General features: G+C 41.1%; 1 long non-coding RNA gene across 1 annotated transcript; it reads left to right on the top strand.

Moving 5' to 3' along the window:
- Positions 1-436: 436 nt before the first annotated feature.
- On the top strand, positions 437-6,338 carry LOC142558605 (uncharacterized). The gene is made up of 2 exons (XR_012823044.1): positions 437-567; positions 4,780-6,338. It is a non-coding gene; the product is annotated as an uncharacterized LOC142558605 (long non-coding RNA).
- The last annotated feature ends 14,248 nt before the right edge of the window (positions 6,339-20,586 follow it).

Here is a 20,586-nt window from a genome sequence, read left to right as displayed (position 1 = left end):
CTGCACCGTGCTCTGCCGGATTTTGCGCGAGCGCGCGAAACCACGCGCAGCGCGGCGTGGTTTCGCGAAAGATGTAAACAAGAGAGGAGGGTGGCCCCAAAGGCGGAGCATCGCCATGAGCAACGCCATCTTCCGGCTTCACTTTTGCTTCACAAAGAGTGACGTCAGGGCCTCTCCTTAGTTTCCTTCCTCCGTGCCGCCATCTACCTGAACGCCACCATAGAACAACAAACCAACCACCACAGAAGGGAAACTGTACCTTCCACAGTACAACGAAAATAAGAATAGCGGTGGCGTTGTAAACTAAAGTATGCGACCGAGAGATAGCGCAGATGGCGCTAGCAACACTATCATTATCATCATTACGTAGCGAAAAATATGGTTGCTGCGGTAGCAGCTGGTGGGGTTCGTAGTGCTGCTCGCTCGCTGGTTCTGGGTGTTTTGCTACCGCTTTCGGAGCGGTGTTCGTGTGCAAAATACTCTAAAATGACTGTCAATACCTTTATTATATTGATAGGTGACTGAGAGGCCTCAACTTACAAAAAAAGAAAAAAACACGTCAGACAAGTAAGTTCATACATTGTTTATTGTCAATCGTGAATGAAGCAGTACATGACCACAATTTTCGTACAGGTCAGGTGGAGCTAATGCTGTCAGTTACTGAGTTTACAACATACAGAAACGGCCGCCGTTCCTGCGACCCGGTCGACGGAGTGGAAAGCGTTAGGTTCACCCAAATCACGTGACCCAAATAGACGCTAAATAATGGTTTGGCTTGGCTCCGTATATTATTTTTAAATAGGTGGCGCTAAAGCGATGAACGCGACTAGTATTATATACTAGTATTCCTGTATATGCTCCCGCAGCACTAGAACGCGACGAGAGCCCTCTGAATCGGTGCTTCCGTTCAGCCCGTGCGGTCTTCGCCTGTGTCCGTTGCTGTGGAGAAGTGATTGTAGCTGTTTGATGTCGTTAAATGTGAGAGCTTGTGGCGAATTGAGTATGGCCGTAGTAGTTCTGCCCATGTAGTGTTTTGCGGACTTCACCTGTGCCTGTGACTGATCGTGTTGCCCAATAGCTTTGTGGAAAGCGACGTGGTTTGTGTGGATGTCATCGCAGCGTTTGCCAGCTCCTGGGTGGCCCGTGTGCCAGTTATCGATGGCGTTGCCCAGTAGCTTTGTGGAAGTTGATGTACCGTGTGTGGATTTCGTTGCCGCTTATGACTGCCTTAATTATAGGTAGTCACGCTGCCTTTTGAAGCGCGTCCGAGCGCGGGAAACTTCACCGATTTTTTTGTAAACAACGTGGACGTCTCGAAATGTTTGCTAGAAATCAACCAGCAGCAAGCCAAGTCTGTATTTTGTGGTTTGTCGAGCTGATGCTCATGCGAGCAGCAGAAGGACAAAAGGTCCGTTACATAATGTCAGTTCCATAAAATCAGCTTTGCCGCAATACTGTCATGTTATGCGGTGAAGCATACGTAATGTATTGAGGTAAAGTATATGAAAAAGTAGGCAGGGACCACTTCGTTACTGGGGCGATTTTCTTGTATTATGGTCATGGCCGTGCGCGAACAAGGAAAAATCACGGTCGAAGCGCATGGCACAAACCTTGCCAAGGCTTCAATTGGGAAAAAAAACGAATTGGAGTGGGTGATGCCAAAAACAAAGCCTTGACTTTTGTATTATCGAGGCACTTCCGAGAATAGTCAATCATATTCCAAGCTCCTGCATTATTTATGATTTTTTAAAGTATATGCATATATTGTGCACCAGCCTTAGCACCAATTCTAATGTACTTTAATGATGTAAGTTTAATAACACGTGGTAAATATATAACTTGTGCTGTATGGTGTTGTGCTGTTTATAAGCTGCTGCTTTCATGTGGTAATGTGCACATTGGCTGGAAGAGTTGATGCATCCTCCTTATAGAACTCATTGAAAGGTGAACCACCTGTCAAGCCATCATCTTTCTTGCGGTTGTACACCAGATATCACAAACATGGGGATAGTTATGTTATAGAAAGAGTAGCTGAGGCTTAACATATCCAGATGCATGCACAGGAGTGCGGGAGTCGACCGTCTATCTCTCTAACTCAGGTTGAATGTGCATACTTGAGTAACATGCAACACTTGTTGGGTGTCAAGTTTCTTTTATTGTTACTAGGCCGCCTAGTTTGTGTTTTTTCTCCCATTTGTAGGTTTTAGTGTGTGTTGCTGTGTATGTATATAATTGCTTCCAGAGTGACTTTCTTGTTGCTAATAAATTTAGAGAAGGCAGCATTCTTCATTTTGTGCGTCAGACAGCAATTGAGCATGTTTCAAAGGATGTTGGATTTTGTTGCCATAAGCAACAAAAAGGCATAAGCATATAGACTGCTTGCTGGAGGTACTCTTTATAGCATTAAGGATATTATCATGCTGATAACTCTGTGCACAAAAATTAGAAAGATCACATCATGTCTGACATGTCTACTTGCCACCATGAAATCTTGTCAGATGCATAACACGGGACATACACCACAGATCTTGGCCAGCCATTCTCATTTGTGATCTCGACCTCCTACCACTGAGCAGACTGGTCCAAGAGACAAAACATGCAACTTTTATCTGATTAAATGTAGTGTATGTTGCACAAAATTATATGTCAGGTGTTATTGTTGACACAGATACATATCTGTGAGCCTCATAAACTAATGTCAAAAGAAAGAGAATAATACCCATGAAATGCGCTCTTGGTAGGATGGCAGGACCATTCTCTTGCAGAGTTAAATAACAACCATGCAGCAGTATCATGATACCAAGCTGAACAATAATTTACTCCAAGAATAGGTTTCTTCGTGCAACATTGCACTGATAGTCTTGAAATACAATACCCATTGCTAACTGAAGGCCTTCCAAATTAGCATGACAGGAGGGCATATTTTAGAAAGCAAGAATGAAAACGGAGCCGGTTAACTATGAAAGTTGTGAATGCAACTCTGCAGAAGTTAGAAAAATGAACCAAATGGAATAGTTTAAAAGTAAGTGATTTAGAGACAAAAGGCCGTTTTATTCCATGCCAGAAAAGCAAGCAGAGGTTGAAATTCTTTCCACATACATACCTTCAAGGTGCATGTACAGGGTCTGTCTTGAAAGTAATGTCAGTAAGGCGATTAAAAATCTTCAAAATACTCTCCTTTTGCGTCAATACATCGGCTCCAGCGAGACTTCCAGCTTTCGAATGCGTCGCCAGGTAGTCGGTGACGATGAAGGCACTGTGGGCCAGCACGTTATCGTGGTGCAACTTCCAGTTGTGTGCAATGTCCGGCCGGATATGTTGTACCCTGTGTTTCAGTCTTTCGAGGACATCCACATAAAATTTGGAGTTCACAGTGGTTCCAGGTTCTTCAAACTCATGATGAACCAGTCCGTGGATGTCAAAAGAAAAAAACGATGAGCATGATCTTGATCTTTGATTTGCTCATCCTGGCTTTCTTCTGGGGAGGGGACGAGTGTGTGTGCCACTCAGATGATTGCCTTTCGGTCTCCAGGTCATATTCAAATACCCAAGTCTTGTCTTCTGTAATGACATTGTCCAAAAATTTTCACTCACATTTGCACATGTTGAGATTTTCTTGTCACGTTTCAACGCAGCGTGACTTTTCGTTGTCAGTGAGCACTTTTGAAACCTGCACGCCTTCCGCATGCCGATATCGTTTGTAAAAATTTAATAAATTTGAGTTTTCGGAATGTTTAACATGACGGCCATTAAACGAACACTTAATCGTTGATCTGAGTTCAACAGTTCCCTCACTCATGTCACATTGTCAGTCGTAGTGGTCGTGGATGGCCATCCAGCGCACTACTTGTCATCGCCCTCTTCCCGGCCTTCCAAAAGGCCTTGTGCCACCGAAGCACATGCCGATCTGACAGGGCATGTTCTTTATAAGCAGTCTTGAGCATAGTAACAGTTTCCGCAGCAGTATTGCCAAGTTTCACACAAAACTTAATTGCAGATCTTTGTTCTAATGAGCACTGCATTTTCACTTGCACAAGAATAAAAAACAGCTCTCACGGACGGGCCCGTCCAACACTCTCTGATGTTCGGAGCACACTGAGTGGCGGAGCGCTGCTTAGCTGGATTCCATCACTACCAGTTTCAACCAGTTAGACCGCTCTGACATACAGTCACATCACAATAAATTTACTGACATTACTTTCAGGACAGAACCTGTATGTGGTGATAGACAAGCTTTTTAGATATAAATGTTGGGAACCTGGATGGAGGTGAGGGACATGTACAGTAAAAACAAGATATATAAGGTCAAAAATTTATTCTTTTAGTCAGAAATTGGTCAGTGGTGTCTGGCTTCTCTTGTTCCCTGGCCCTGGATAATGAATACAAAGTGTGTGTATATATATATATATATATATATATATTATTGTACAATCAAGCATAGAATCATTGCCTTCTACCTGTGCTAATGTATGGGGCAGAAACTTGGAGGTTTCTTGGAGACAAAAAAGGGCATCGTGTTGTCATGTTGGAAAGCACTTTTCCGGAGGAGGGTGTGTCAGCCACTGACATAAATTTTAATGAAATTTATACCAGTATAGCTGATATAAAATGTTGAGCTGTCACGAAGTTGAATCAGTTTGGTTTGACAACAGTCTCAAATGATGTTAAGGTGGAAAAAGGTCTTCTTTTATGCGCCTTCTTCAGTGCAAAACACACAAGCTTAGGGAATCCGTTTCAGAACCATTGTGTCGGAATATAAATCATGGCTTCATGTTTCAGAATTTCTGCAGACACACCTTGACAGGCTGAGAATCAACGCTCTCAGACTGTTGTACACATCCTGCAGGAGCATAATCTGGGAAAATGGACAGGCTTTAGTATGAATGCAGAAGATCTATACAATTCTTTGCCGCAGGTGCGTCTCCTGCAGTTTACACAATCAAACAGGTTAGCTGGAATTTGCTGAAAGGTGTAAAATTCTTGTTGCAAACTTTCTGGAGCTCCTTGATTTCTATTTAAGGTCAATTTTGGTCTGGTGGGAGGGTAAAATATTTGTCCAGAATGCTGGCATCTGCATAGGTTCCGGTGCTGCACCAGTGCTCAGTAATATTTTAAGTTATGTTGACCAGAAAATAATCAAAACCTGAGTGGGCTTGCTCTTAAAATTTTCAGATATGTGGATGATTATTTGTTTGTCATGAGCAAATGATAACTTTCGCAGAGCTGTCATCGAAGTACTGAAGCTATTTAGAGAACAATAGCAAGGTTTCAACTTCGCTTTAGAAGTTCCAGAAAAAAAATTTGCTGCAACTTCTTATATCAGGCTTACTTTTATGTGGGATCATGTATGCTGGGGATATCAGTCAAGAACTTCTAAGTCCCTTCTTGATTATAGGTCTAGCCATTCAAAACTTATTAAGTACAGTATTGCCATTCACGCAATTAGAGATGCCCCAACCAAGAGCTATCCTCACCTTGAAAGTGTAAGGAATCTGGTGACAAGGCTTAATGAGGCAGGTTATTCAGTTTCAGTGGTTTTTTTATCTTGAAGCACGTTAATTAAGGAACTTAAGGTGCGACCAGGGTGGAAGAAGCTTAAAGAGCGGAACAGTGTTGCCATTATCCCCTCTATTAATTGTCGCACAGGCAGAAAAAGGTGGCTTCTAAGTTCCAGGAGAGGATTGGGTTTTCATTTAAAGATAAGCTGAATGGAATATGTGAAGCAATAAACAAGCACATTCTTCACAACGGGTGTCTGAGCAGGGAGGACTGCAAAGTGAAATATAGCATACAGTTTGTCTCTTGCACACGAAATGTTGTTTATTCGATTCCTTTTTCTTGAAGCCTACAAAATATATATCAGTCAGACTGGAAGGTGCTTAAACATTCGACTAAGGAAGTACCATAGTTTTTCTAAGGGTTTTTGCGCATCCACACCTTTCTGTGCATTGTTGCAGCATTGGGCATCATCCAGTGTTTGAAAGTACTATTCTGCTGTTCACACACTGTGAAAAGCTCTCACATGAATTATTGGAGGCTTATCACATTAGAAAGAAAGGCTCACTATGTGTTAGCCAGCCATCCATCTCGCTGCAAGATAGTGAGGTTGCCGTGTTAGATCTTAAGTAAAGCCACTGAGTTGCATTGTGCCTTAGTCTTTGTTTTTTTAAGCTGATTAATCAGCCGTGACATGTGTGTTGCCGTCAAAACATGTGCATTCAGTGATGTGAAGGTTGTTTTGGTATGTATCTGCATGTGCTAGGGGGCCAGGTGTTGGTCATGTGATGTGTGTTATATATTGGTTGTTTTCTTTCAATAAACTTCATTTGATAGTGCTGTATCCTGTCCCATTCTATTACTTTTGTCGGCATCTGTCATGCAGTAGCTACCATGAAGCTTCAACAACTTGCCCAATTTTCTATCGTATTGAGCTTAGGGCAGATAACCAATGGAGCATTAGAGTTACGGAATGGGTGCCATTATATATATATATATATATAAAGGTAGAATGGTGGTAAGGTGGGGTGGTAAAAGTAAAATGAAGAGATTTTTACATCATGACTAGACCTTTTAACACATTTACCTACAAAATTAAACACTCTGTTCTTATTAAGCACCTTGTACATAGGTATTCATATTACTAATAATCTTTCAATGCAAATGCATATCAACTTTTTGAGTAATGCTAATAACTGAACACATGGCTTTTTGTGCTGCAAGTTTTCTTGGACTCCTGCTTCCCTTAAACTTAAACTGTATAATATGCTTGTAAGATCAAAACTGGAGTATGCTTTATCAATCCGGGATATACCTACAAAAAACACAACTCTCATATTTAGTTGAAGCCATACAAAACCAACCTGTACAGTTTATTGTAGCTGCTTATTCCCATACCGCAAGCATATCAACAATTAAAAGTTGCCTTGATTGGCTAGCCAAGAAGAAAACTTACCTGTTTATTTCACAAATTCTCAATTGAAACATGTTTTTATTATCTCCTTGTAGCTCATTGATATATATGTGTGTGTGTGTTCTGAGGCTGCCTTTGACAGGAATAGTAAAGATTGGTTTGGCAAGCTTGCACCTGTACGTTGAGGTTGTAGTTCATTCTCAATGAGATACAAGGAGGTAATAACGTGTTTCAATTGAGAATTTGTGAAATAAATGGGTAAGTTTTTTTGTTGACAAGCCTGGCCAATCAAGGCAAGTTTTAATTGTTGATATGCTTGCGGTATGGGAATAAGCAGCTACAATAAAATTTACAGGTTGGTTTTGTATGGCTTCAACTAAATATGAGAGTTGTGTTTTTTGTAGGTGTATCCCGGATTGATGAAGCATACTCCAATTTTTATCTTGCAAGCATATTATACAGTATAAGTTTAAGGGAAGCAGGAGTCCAAGAAAACTTGCAGCAAAAAAAGCCATGTGTTCAGTTATTAGCATTAGTCAAAAAGTTGATATGCATTTACACTGAAAGATCACTAGCAAAAAATCTGATAGGGCAACCTAATAAAAATTATATCAGTTTTTTTCTATTGCAATTTGAAATGATACATCTGATACACTGATAAAATTACTTTTAGTTCCATTCTGGACGTGTCTGTGCTATTCTGCTAGTACAAGTCTACTAGTGTATCCTTTTTATTAGTGTAATAGTGTATTCATATTAGTTTGCCAGATCTATAGTGTATCAGTATCTATGTATGTTGTATAGGTGTAATTTGCTTCAAGGAGAAGCAAGCTTCTTCATTTGCCCAAAAAATGAGTCAGAAATAATGCATTTATATTATCACAAAAGACAATACATATAAATCAAATATGAAGCCCAGAATTTGGAAAGGAAAGATTGTTGGAACAAATATACACCATACAACAGCTTAAAAAGAATAAAAATGTGATCACATTTAAAAGAGAAAAGATGTTTAGATTGGTTCACAACAAAGTTTAGCCTCTTTAAACAGGAGGTTATAGGCAATCAAGCCACCGAATTGGTTCACACGTACACCACGAAGATTATCAGACTTCACAATCTGGAAAGCTAGTGAATGGAAGTGGTGGGTTCTTCATTATTAATTACCATGCCATCATGGCTTTTTGCCGGATAAGTATGTCAGACATTCCAGTTTGCTTGTGGAGGGTGTCTATATACTTCTACTGGATACCGTCACTTCAGATGACCTTAATGAGATCATCTGATCTTCTCTCGGAGTTTGTTGTGAGAGCACAATCTTTGTATGGATTGGGTGCAATGACATACATGTACACCAAATCCTACATCTTCCTAAAAGTGCGGCTAAACTAGGACCTCATTGGTCGCATTCTTCATTTGTATTTGAAGGGGGAAATGAAGTTCTTGTGAAATTGGTCAGCGGAGCTAATGATGTTCCTTTACAAATATTGGAATGTTATGTACTTGCTCGAAAGTTACAGGCAGCTAAAGCTATTTTACATCTTTCACCAGAAGCAGTGAGTTTTTTTGGTGTACAGGACAGGAGAGCTGGTCAGCAGACAGTTTTGTTAGGCACTGGAAAGCTGTGCCTGAACTTGGATGAAAGTGAAAAACAGGCTGTAGTCCACAACCGTGGCGGTGACTCAACAAGTGTCACTGAATATTACCGAATGGTCATCAACCAACAAACATTCCACTCTCTGCAGTACACTTGAACTATAAGGACTAAAAACAGTGCATTTGTCAGCTTCTCAGGTGCATTTTCTCTCATTTGTAGAATTCTTACTGGAGCGAATTGTTGTATAATTCTGAAATGCAAGAAACTATTTCCTGTTGAAGTTCTCCATGCAAAGCACCTTTCAGTCTGCGTCAGAAGAGAGGAGCCACTAGTTTACGTAACACCCAGCGAAGTTATGCGCCTTTATGTGTTTGTAGAAATAGACAATAAATATTTTTGAATGGACAATACGAAACCTTTATGAAAGAGACTAATTCCCATGCTCAAGACATGGCAACGATGAACAGTATGTCTTCAGCCATGGTACATGAATGTCTGGTAATAACAGGTTATAGCTTTAAAAAAAACTGTTGGTAACAGTGCACCACACTTTATGGCGTTCTGTAATAATCAGCTTTGGATGTTTGAATATATTAACCAAGCCAGAGCCATCAAAATTCTAGAGAGTTTATTTTTTCTTGCGTTAGTTTCTTGTTTTCCTAATGAACCAGCTAGCCCAGTTTGCCACTCTTCATTATTGTACTCTTGTTGATTAAGTGCTTGGGGAATTGCATGGTCTGCATGTTGGCAGTAGTGATGCAGCTGCTGATGAACAGCACAGTAGCCAAAAAATGACAATATTTTACAGGACTTATGCACAGTTTCGGGTCGGTGTCCTTACATGTAGCGAAAGGCCCTACTTAACCACGTGACTGCCTTGAGTGGGTGATCACAGTGAACAAACAGTGCTTCACTAGCAGATGGTGAAGAGGTAAAGCTACTCAGTCTGTGTGCAGAGGCATGGAAAGCAGCTGAATGTTAAGTGAACAGTTATGCTACTTGATACAACAGCATCATTTTCACACCATGCATCTGTCTGCCTCACTTTATTTACTCCTTTGACTCAATGTAGCTGGTGCAAGTTTATCCGTTAACTGTGGCAGCATGACCAAGACACTATCTTTTTTCTGAATGAAACAAGCAAACTCTGAAATTTTATTCTAACAGTGTATTACGGTTTGAATCAAAGACTCCAAACACTATATATGAAGCCTGTTCTGATAGTCTTCTTTGCTTTCGCATGCTGAAGGCTACACAGGTTAAACTACTTTTACACATTTCGATGTCCGGTGGTTGAACTAGCACCCAGTGAAGAATTGTGTCTTCTGATTTTGCAATATGTGCACTGATGTTTAACTGTTTTTGTTCATGAATATGTGGTTTTAAAAATGGTAAATCCATGTTCTTACTTGAATAAGTTCTCAGATCTGTACTCACTTTTGCTTAAATAATATTGCTGTATTGTCATGTTCTGATATATTGCTGTAGATCTTGTACCAATAGCGATGCTTGTCCTGTTTCCTTGCTTCCTGTCAATGTGCCATGCCAGTTTGTTCTTTTTGCACAAGCTCACTTGTGTTCTGTCACATATCACAGCACTTTTGGGATGAATGCAAAAGTGCATAGTCTAGAGAAAATAGCTTCATATGAAGTTGTAATATTATAAAAGCATGTGCCAATTAGACCTGGTGTTCTATACAGCATCTGTTAGCACAAATGGGCATGGTGAAGTTGGTACTTCAGTCTGTGTTCTTCCTCTTGTGTGTTTGTTTAAATGTGGCTAAAGTTGCTTGCTTATTCTTTAGATAATGGAGTGTAAAATAAACCCTATAGTCATGTTTGTAGTCATGCTTGTGTCTTGTCCTTGTTCCTTTGTGGATGGATGCATTAGTGTTGTTATAATTTTCAAATCAAGTATGCACCAACTAGCCAAGAAAGTAGCTTTAATGAAATCACGTTGGTATCTAATTTATGGCATTCACAAACTCAGCCTGACATGTTAGAGCTACAGTTAGTATCCACAGTCTTGAAAGTGCTTTGTTTTGCTTTTGTAAATAAACTTTATTACAACAGTAGGAAGATACCTATGAAGAAAGGAGTCAGACAAGTAGACACAATCTCTGCAATGCTATTCACTGCATGCTTGAAAGAAGTATTCAAGCTATTAAACTGGGAAGGTTTAGGAGTAGGGATCGACGGCGAACACCTCAGCAACATTCGGTTTGCCGATGACATTGTTCTATTCAGCAACACTGCGGATGAGTTACAACAAATGATTGAGGACCTTAACAGGGAGAGTGTAAGAGTGGGGCTGAAGATTAATATGCAGAAGACAAAGATAATGATAAATAACCGGGCAAAGGAACACGAGTTCAAGATCGCTAGTCAGCCTCTAGAGTCTGTGAAGGTGTACGTCTACCCAGGTCAACTAATCACAGGAAACCCTGACCATGAGGAGGAAATTCACAGAAGAATAAAAATGGGTTGGATCGCATATGGCAGACATTGTGAGCTCCTGACTGGGAGCTTACCATTATCATTGAAAAGGAAAGTATACAATCTGTGCATTTTACGGGTGCTGACATATGGCGCAGAGATTTGGAGACTGACAAAGAAGCTTGAGAACGAGTTAAGGACCGTGCAAAGAGTGATGGAACAAAGAATGCTAAGTATAACTTTAAGAGACAGAAAGAGAGCAGTTTGGACAAGAGAGCAAACGGGTATAGATGATATTCTAAGAGACATTAAGAGAAAAAAATGGCGCTGGGCAGGTCATGTAATCCACAGATTAGATAACAGTTGGACCATTAGGGTGACAGAATGGGTACCAAGAGAAGGGAAGTGCAGTAGAGGATGGCAGAAGTCTAGGTGGTGCGCCAAAATTAGGAAATTTGCGGGTGCTAGTTGGAATCGGTTGGCGCAGGACAGGGGTAATTAGAGATCGAAGGGAGAGGCTTTCGTCCTGCAGTGGACATAAATATGATGATGATGATGTTGATGATGATGATGATGACGACGGCGACAGTAATCCTGTTTTGGATATGCATTAAATGTTGCACATCCGTCTCGCAAAATTTGTAAATGTAATTTTGTATTAAAAGAACTGGAGCACACCTGCTACAAAGATGGACTGATACTTTTCTCATGCAACTTCCCCAATGTAGTTTCACAGGCGAAGTATAACGCTGCTGTGCTTTGAAAACGTGTGCTTTAATTTATGTTGAAACATGTTAAGGATAATATATCTGCATACAAGCTGTAAAAGGTTTTGATAATTGCACAGTTTGCACACTTCATTTTTATTTGATACTCTAATATCCCAACTGCGTTTGTTAATCTGTTCACGTGGCAGGCAATGCATTCAGGGTTGTATATTCAGTTCATTTTAAAAACGTCTCTTCAGGCGTGTGGGCACCGGCATGTGTGCTATTTCTAACATGTTTTATCAGTGCCTCAATCAGATTTCTGTATGTCATATGATGGTCTCTATCTGGGTTTAAAAGACTGATACGTACATCATGCTATTTGGTCTTGTAGGCAGCACAGTGAGATCTATCTGTTGCCTGCCAGTCTGGTAAAGAGTTCTATGGGTCAGGTAGGACTATATATCACTCTTAGAAGGACCTGTACAACCTATACATATTCCTAAGAGACTTGTAGAAATTTCTATCAGTTTTTTTTTGCTAGGGTACTGATGTTAGGTTTTTAAATAGTGATGGCACTCCGAAGAGACATTAGTGGAGACATTGCCCCACTGGGCACGTGCAGCAGCTAAGACCATTGGGGGGGGGGGAGGGTGATATGGACTGGGCGCCAGCTTGCGAGAGCAAGGATGACGTGGCGTTGCGGCGGCGCCCTCTCCCCTCACGCAACACCTGGCGCGCTAGAGCGACGGCAGATGTACCCTTTCACCTGCTCTGCTCCGCAGAGGCACGCTCGCAATGTGGTCACAGCCAATGGGATTTGAGGTTCCATTTCGCTGAGACGACAGACGCTGCCTTTTTTACTCAGTGGGCCATTTGTTTAGTCTGTTTGAACAGAAACGGACCTGCCAGAGTTTGGTTGTTTCACGACAAAACACACAGTCATCAACAGAAAGTTTAGTTTTCTACGTTAGGTTCTTTGCAAGATCTAAAATGAGAAAAATCAAGGGCCTAAACACTAAGCATTGTGGCATGCCAGAAGTGACAAAAGACAGATTTGTGAATTGGAGTTGTTAATATACAAATTGTGTTTAGTCATGAAGAAAGCATTCAGTGAATTTTAGTAATTGCAATATGTGGATCAATATTAAGTTAGCTTATTCAGGAGAAGGAGGTAGTGGCACAATGTAGCAGAATTTAAAACGCTAAAAGCATCCATTCAACGCAAGAACTAAGTTCAGTGGAGGAGATCAAGTTAGTGAACATGACAATATAGTTGCGTTTTTCATGAGAGACAACATCTTATGGCAACCACGTTGACATTTGTTGTAGAAGTATTGTGTCACAATTTAGGATTATTATGGAGATTGAAATAAATGATGTTACAGGGAGGCTTGGCGATTGAGGCCAGCAATTGTTCCGCCCAAGTGTCTCTCATAATATTACTGCGGTAGATCACCGCGTGCATTCTGTTCTAGAAGCTGAAAAGGTAACGTTAATCTGTGTAATGCATCTGTCGAATGCCGACAACAGTATGATGCTGATGTGGTGACAATGATGGCATGATCAACGATGGGATGACAATTCTAGAGTCATCACGATTGAGGCATAACGACTTTGGGATGATGAGTGCATGCATGGCAATGACTGCGTATTTACTACACAGCGTGAAGGCGGCAGCATCCGACGGCGTGATATTACAACTAATTTGAAATGACAATGCAATGATGACGACAGATTGAAGACTGTGAATGGTGAACAATGATGCGTCCACTTGGCAACTAAAGAAAAACATATGAGGACAGCTAAGCATGTCTTATCTGAGTTGTGATTGCGAAAGCATTAACGCCCAATTGAACGCCGCTGAGCAGTCCTTCGAGTTTTACGCTGCAAGTGATGCACCCTAGAGCTACATTGGGCCCGAGCTAGCAAGCAGCAGCAGCCTGCGGTGCCAACACCGCATGCCACCGACGTGCTGCATGACCAGAGACCAGGAAACAGCAGTGGCCACCAAGGCCGACAGGCACGCGCAGCAGTTAAGCCCAGTGGAGGGGGGAGATACGGACTGGGTGGCGGCTTGCGAGAGCAAGGACGACGTGGCGTCGCGGCGACGCCTTCTCCTCTCACGCAACACCTGGTGCACTATAGCAACAGCAGGTATACCCTTTCACCCGCTCTGTTTCGTCGAGGCGTGCTCGTGACGTGGTCGCAGCCAATGGGATTTGAGGCTCTGTTTCGCTGAGACGACAGATGCCGGCTTTTTTGCTCAATGGGCCATTTGACGCTTTCGCATAAGTAATCGTTACAGAATAATGACGACGTGGTTATGTTGAGCTCGCGTTCATGCTTCATCTACACGGACCACCCTACCTGTGTACTTTTGGTACTGGGGCCAATTCTGTACCATGCAATACACTCAGCCATGGAGCACCTGCAACGATCACACGATAGGCAAAAAACGCTGTGCTATAAACATGCACCCATAGAGTGCCCCAATATTGCAACCAGCCAATCCGCGCATAGTGAAGCGTCCGCATGGCCGCGTTTGCCATGTGGCCGTGCTATGCGAGTGTGTGGCTGATATATTAATTGAGTAATCGAAAGACTGGTTCCGAATGAATTTACTAACCAATTTGAGTCCGCAGCACTTTTATGTGCTGCTTTGAATAACTGCGTGTGGTACCGTGCGCGGTTCCCGCAGTTGCCCAATGCATGTGGCACGTACTTTAGCAGCAGCGCTCGGCGTGTTTCGACTAAAGCAATTTCATTTCAATTCTGCTCGCCACTCAAGGCGGCTGTAGCTGCTTATAGTTATACAGTACTTCGGTTAAAAAGTGCAGTAGGTCTAGTTAAAAAATTTTATTGGGATGTGAGGTTTTGTTTTGTTAAATCGAGAACTTCGTCAAATTGAAACCACTCGATTAGATCATGCAACATGCCATAATATTGATACAAGAGCCAAAAATGTCGTTTTTGCCTACGTTCACACTTATTGTAGAGTTGAGCATGTACTCTGCCTTAACGGAAGAAACGATTAAACATTCTTAAAAGCTATATGTCAGTGATACTAAAATCACCAGAACTCAATTAGACCTACTATACCCACATTTTTCTTTTTAATTATGGCAAATCAGGCAAGATATTAGTTGATTCTAGGTTTTCAGTGCTCATGAATGTGACAGTGAAAGTATTGAATGCCATGTAGTGTAATGCAACGAAAACAAGGACACAAGAAAAAGCTAAACACAGACATAATTAGGCGCTTGTGTCTGTGTTTCATTTCTTCTTGTGTTCTTGTTTTTGCTGTGCTACACTACATGCTGTTCCATGATGATCAACGAACAAGCCCACATTGCCACCCCCGTGTCGAGAACAGGAAATTTCGTTATACACTTAAACCTTGACATAACAAAGCAGGTACAATCGGCAATTCGCTTCGTTATATAGAAATTTCCTTGTATTGAAATTCGATGTGTTATGCAAATGAGTACAGTCGCCAATCGTTTTTTGTTGCACGGAAAGGGGCCATGCAATTTTCCGAATTATTGTGCAATAAAAAAAAAAGCAAGTTTCAATGAGAAAACATTTTATCTTGACGAATATAGGATTCAGCGATGAATGATACGGTTTCATGCCACGTTGATATCTTCACATCAGCGGTACGAATTAAGTGACGCCATGCTTTCGCGTGCACTCCGCCCCCAAAGCGTCACCCGGTCGCACTGCGACGACGCTATGATGAAAAGCGCCGGCAGCTGGGAGCGAATGCTTCGTCTGCTTCTCGTTCCAACGGGTCATCAAAACTCGAAATTGCGCAACCTTCAATACTAAACGTGCGGGAAAGCAGCTTACATGATGCCACGCCGTCTTGGCATGCCCGCTCTTTCCACACGCAGCAGATTACCTCTAGAGCAGAGTGCGCGGCTGCATATGCGCTCAGCCGCGCTTACAGCCACGCGCAGTCATGGCCGAGACGCGCGCCAACTTACCCCCCCCCCCCACTCCGCCCCCTCGCGCGCGCTTGATCGCGTTACCGCGAGCTCGCTTTCCTTTCCCACTTTGCCATTGCTCGCGTGGGAAGGCCACACTTATGAAGCCACCATCTTTCTTGTCTCACCCTCGCACTCTTTCACTCGCACCTAAAGCACAAGTGCGCGGGGCGCGATAGGATCTGATCGCACTTGGACTTAATTTATGCGGAACATGATGCGGCTCCAAGCTGTTGTTCTTGTCGCGCTGCACGCAGTTTGAGAGGTGCGTTTGCAAGCAGCCGCTTGTAATTCAATCATTTGACTATCTGCGTCCGCGGAAGTTACCATTGATTGTCTTGGCACTCCTCTGCGGCAGAAGCGAAATTTCGTTATGTTGAAATTGCACACAAACACACTTCCTTATATTGAGGCTCTCAATGCATGGTGTTCTGTGGAGAAGAGGTTATGAAAAGTTAAAGACTTCGTTACATCGAGAATTTCGTTATACTGAGGTTTAACTGTATAGAGATTTGAATTTATATACCTTATTGTGCAGCTCCTTGGGTCACGGTTTCTCATATGACAATGACTCATACGACTCTGTATCTGTTGCGTAGGAAATCTCTCTCGCCTCGTTTCCCTACCGTTCTCCTTTTGGAGGAGGCCCCTTCTTGATACTATCCTTGTTCCACTCTTGGCCCACATCATTTCATAATCGAGGCATGTAAGGCCACAGTTCCTTATATGCGATGCAGCTCTGACATCATGCGTACCATACAGAATTGTACATGAGCCTGAGCCCATGCATAACCATTCTTCTGATCAAATGTTAATTTTTAGACTGACGTCCTTTCCTCTTGCATGACAGTTATCTCTGCTGTATTGTTGCTGCTCTCTCATGTATGTATACCAATAAATTATCTTAGTCAATTTCTTCTTGAACATTGAGTCCAATCTTTGCCAACTTAAGTGTGTTTTGAATGTTAATTTTTAAAGACCTGTCTTCACAATCTGCCTCTACCTCATCCATTTTAGCATCCTCAATTCAGTCACTTCTCCATCCTGACTTCTAGGTGACTTTATTAAACTTGTTTAGGTTCCATACAGTATTGCTGGTCATGTATTGTCTTATAAGTTTATTAGACAGTGAAAATCTTCAACTTGACTGGAACCTGTGTAACATAAATATCATAATGCATCTTTTCAGTTTTTCCAAACTATGTCAATTCTGCTGATTCTGTGGGCTGTCCAAATTTTCCATGTTGGTGTTTTCAGTTATCATTGAACCAAGGTATCCGTCTTCTCTATGGTTTACCCTCAAGGCTTTCCTTTCATCTACTCTGAGAAATTGGCATGCAGCTACCAGATGTGGGCAGCTTGCCTCACAACACATGCACATGCTCAGCTACTTTTGCCAACCTTTGTGCTAGATGTCAATCAGCATGAGCGAAGCAGCGAGAATTGGGAATTATGAAATTAAGGCAGACATACGAGCATTAAGGGAAGTCATACTTATGAGGTGAGTACATGTGAAGAAAAATATTCAGAAATGTTGGGAATTTGCAGTTTCCTGTTTATTGGTCTATTAAACTCTCCCTAGCTATTTCAGTTATTTCATCATGTGTTGCAATTTTTTAGTTGCAATATGTTTTTCTTAAGTGCTGCCACACTTACTACTAGAAGTTTGAGAGCCTATATTTCTTATTCACTTGGTTCATTCATACCTACAAGCAGCAGTCTTTTCACTTTACATCAGCTATTGAATGTAATGCCCAGATATGTTCTCAGTCTACTTCAGTGGGAGTCACTAACACAGTGAATGATCATGAAGCATGTGTGTTCTTAGAAAGTGCCTTCATGTAATGCAGCTGTAAGTTAAGGTAGGGGATGCTTTGGAAAGCATGTTATGTGGCTTACATGAGAATTATTTTATGCCAGAAAGCACACAAATATTCGTGTTTATTTCTGGTGTTCTTCTTCCTTAATTACCTTCTTGATTCAGCGCATATATATGAAGCAAGAGATCCTGGCTTGTTCTTTCTTTACATTAGCAAATTACATTAATCATATAATAGCACACTTTACATAATTGAGCACACTAAAAGTCACTTGGCGAGCAAAACATGTACTTGTCTTTTTGAATATCCCAGCTTAATATTTTAGTGTTCAGTTTGGACGTGATTCTTCAGAAGCACTACATCGGCTTCAAGTATATGAGGTATAATTACTTTTGCTTAAAAATAATCCTAATCTTCCTTGATAGCTGTCCTTTTTTTACTAGACAATATAAGCATGGTGATAAATATGCCTGCTGTAACTGTATGCATCAGTGTTTGACTATTTATTACCTACTGTTCCTATTAGAAAAATGTATTTGCCAACCTCCAATTATTTGCATTGAAGTAGTGAAGAGTTTGACGGCAGCCTGTCTGGTTTGGTCAAAAGAGGCACGGTAAGTAGTTTAAAATTAGATGCCAACCATAAAAATGGAAAATAAGAACTGGTTCAACTGGAGCTTTGTTCACAATCTTTGTGAACAAGGCTTTCAAGTGGGAGCCAAAACATCTATCTTGTATGCCCGATCTTCATTTGCTTATTATTATTATTTGAATTCATCTAGCCCTAAGAGGTGGCAATTTATTTCGAATACTACTCTTTACATTTTGTTTCCATTGCTGAGTTTCTTTTTTTTTAAAGTAACTTCATGCACCACACAAGTACAACTCAAACATTTGCATTCTTGTAGTGAAGACATGTAGTGAAGTGTAGTGTTGTAGGACGTCACAACTAGTGGAAGGTATTCTGCACTAATATAATTGTTTTGAGATTTCCAGTAAATATGTAGTCCTCATAAAAAGTATCTAAATAATTTTGGCCTAAGCGGTTATACATTAACCATGTAGGCTTCATCAACTTCTGATATCACTTGGTCTTGGCAAACTTGTGAGCTGAATGTTTGAGCATGCAGTCACTTCCCTCCATATTTGTTTCGATGAAGGCTTGCCCTTTGGTGCTACTCTGGATCCACCCCCGTTTCCTGTGATTACCACTACGGGCTTCAAGGCACACACCCTCAGGAAGACTTTTCATGCACAAACCTGGTTCTTTCACACTTTTACTAAGACAGACATTGAAAGCAAGGATGGCATAGCAGGCATGTTGATTACAGAAGTACTTTATTAAATAGCTTTGTAAGTATTCATCTTCTGGACATTTCCATATCCTCTTCTGCTGAATTAGCTGGGGGAGCATGTCTCTCTCTCATGCATACCCCAGCCCAGCCAATCAGAACTTCAGCAGCGGATGAAATGGCCATTTCCACTAGGTGGACACAGAATACATCCCCTGTGCTCTGTCCTATCTTTCCACCCTTCTCCATCTATTTTACTCAGTTAACTACTGGTTCAGCATGTTGGTCACCTTAATCAATCTTCCAGTAGCTCAGCACTTAAAAGGTATACAATACAAATAAGGCACTGTAAACCCAAGCAGTTAGGCGGGCGATTGCTGCTGTTATGCACCATACAGGCTGAAGCAATGGCTTCACCATAGCTAAGTTAACTTTACTGAACTTTGAATTTAGAGAAGGCAGAATATAAAAACAGACTAGCATTTTTCTTATGTGCTTCACCACTCTGCTTTTTTGTGTTACTAAAATCAGTATATTGAACCTAAATGAAGTAAAAAGAAAAGGAAATTGTGTCACTAATTTCATTTCACTGTCTTTTTAAAAGCATAGCTAGATTTTTTATTTGCATTACGAGTTGTTACTTATGTTTCGATCTTAACGTTCATTTCTCATGCTCCAAATAGGGCTACAACTGTTCCCTCATCCACAGCTATCAAGGCCTTATGGCAACTTTGGAAGCTCTCTGAACTGAGTAAATGCTATGCATTGCATAATTTCTTAATACATTTTCATGGCTGCCTTTAACCTCTATAGTTCCTCATTAAAGCCAGCATCTCTCTTGTGAACACCTTTAAAGAGCTTGTAGTAATGTATGCCTAACAAGAAAGATGGGTGCTTTGTAGTGCTAGTATGCTCTAAGTAAATTGTTTTATGCAAAAATGGCTGACATAATTGTCTGACAAATACTGCATCATGTTTGCTATTTTGCCTTCTGTTTCAATTTCACTGCATCTATACATTTTACCAGTGCATGAGTAGGGTTCAAGGCTGTTCTTTAAAATGCTCATGAGCACTTATCATGATCAGTTCCCTATATAAGTGGCTTTGCTGAGGAGAATACAGGAATATGAGCAAAATTGACATGGAACAAACATATACATAACGTCTGCATGACTGCCTATCAAAAGTTATACTTTCTGAGAAAAAAAACTGGAACGTGCATCACGTTATGTAAAACTTATTGCATACACCGCCTTTATTAGGATGATACTAGAATATTCAGGCGTTGCTTGGAGTCCCCATCAAATGGCGCTTAAGAGGAAGTTGGAAAGGATACATAGTCTGGCGGCGTGTTTTATTTGTTCGACATACCGCTTATGTTACAGCGTTGCAACTTCGATCTTCTTGAGGTATGTAGGAAAAAATATAGGCTGAAGGTGCTTTATCAAATAATGCAGGATCAACTTAAGATTGATAAGCTCAAATATCTACATGCTCCAGGCAAAAGATACTCGCGAACTAACCACGACTACGTCATAAAGCCGGACCATACCAACAGTGATACATATTGATACTCATTTTTCCTGGATGTGATAGAAATGTGGAACCAATTGCCAGATGCTATTGTTAGCCTAAAAGATGTCACCGACCTTGAAAATGCTGCTGAGGCATATTTATGGGAGTTTTCGATTTAGTTTTGAAGATATGTGCGACTTGATATTCATTGTACGTATTTTGATAAATGTCAGAAGTGTGCTGACCAGCATTCAAGTGAATATCTTATTCACTGTGAATTGACAAGTGTTAAGCAACTTTACGTACATTGGCATTGTCCA

Source organism: Dermacentor variabilis, chromosome 9 (genome assembly GCF_050947875.1).
Source record: "Dermacentor variabilis isolate Ectoservices chromosome 9, ASM5094787v1, whole genome shotgun sequence".
NCBI classification, from domain to species: Eukaryota; Metazoa; Arthropoda; class Arachnida; order Ixodida; family Ixodidae; genus Dermacentor; species Dermacentor variabilis.
Note: the sequence above shows the minus strand (reverse complement) of the source record. Positions and strands in the feature narration are given on the sequence as shown.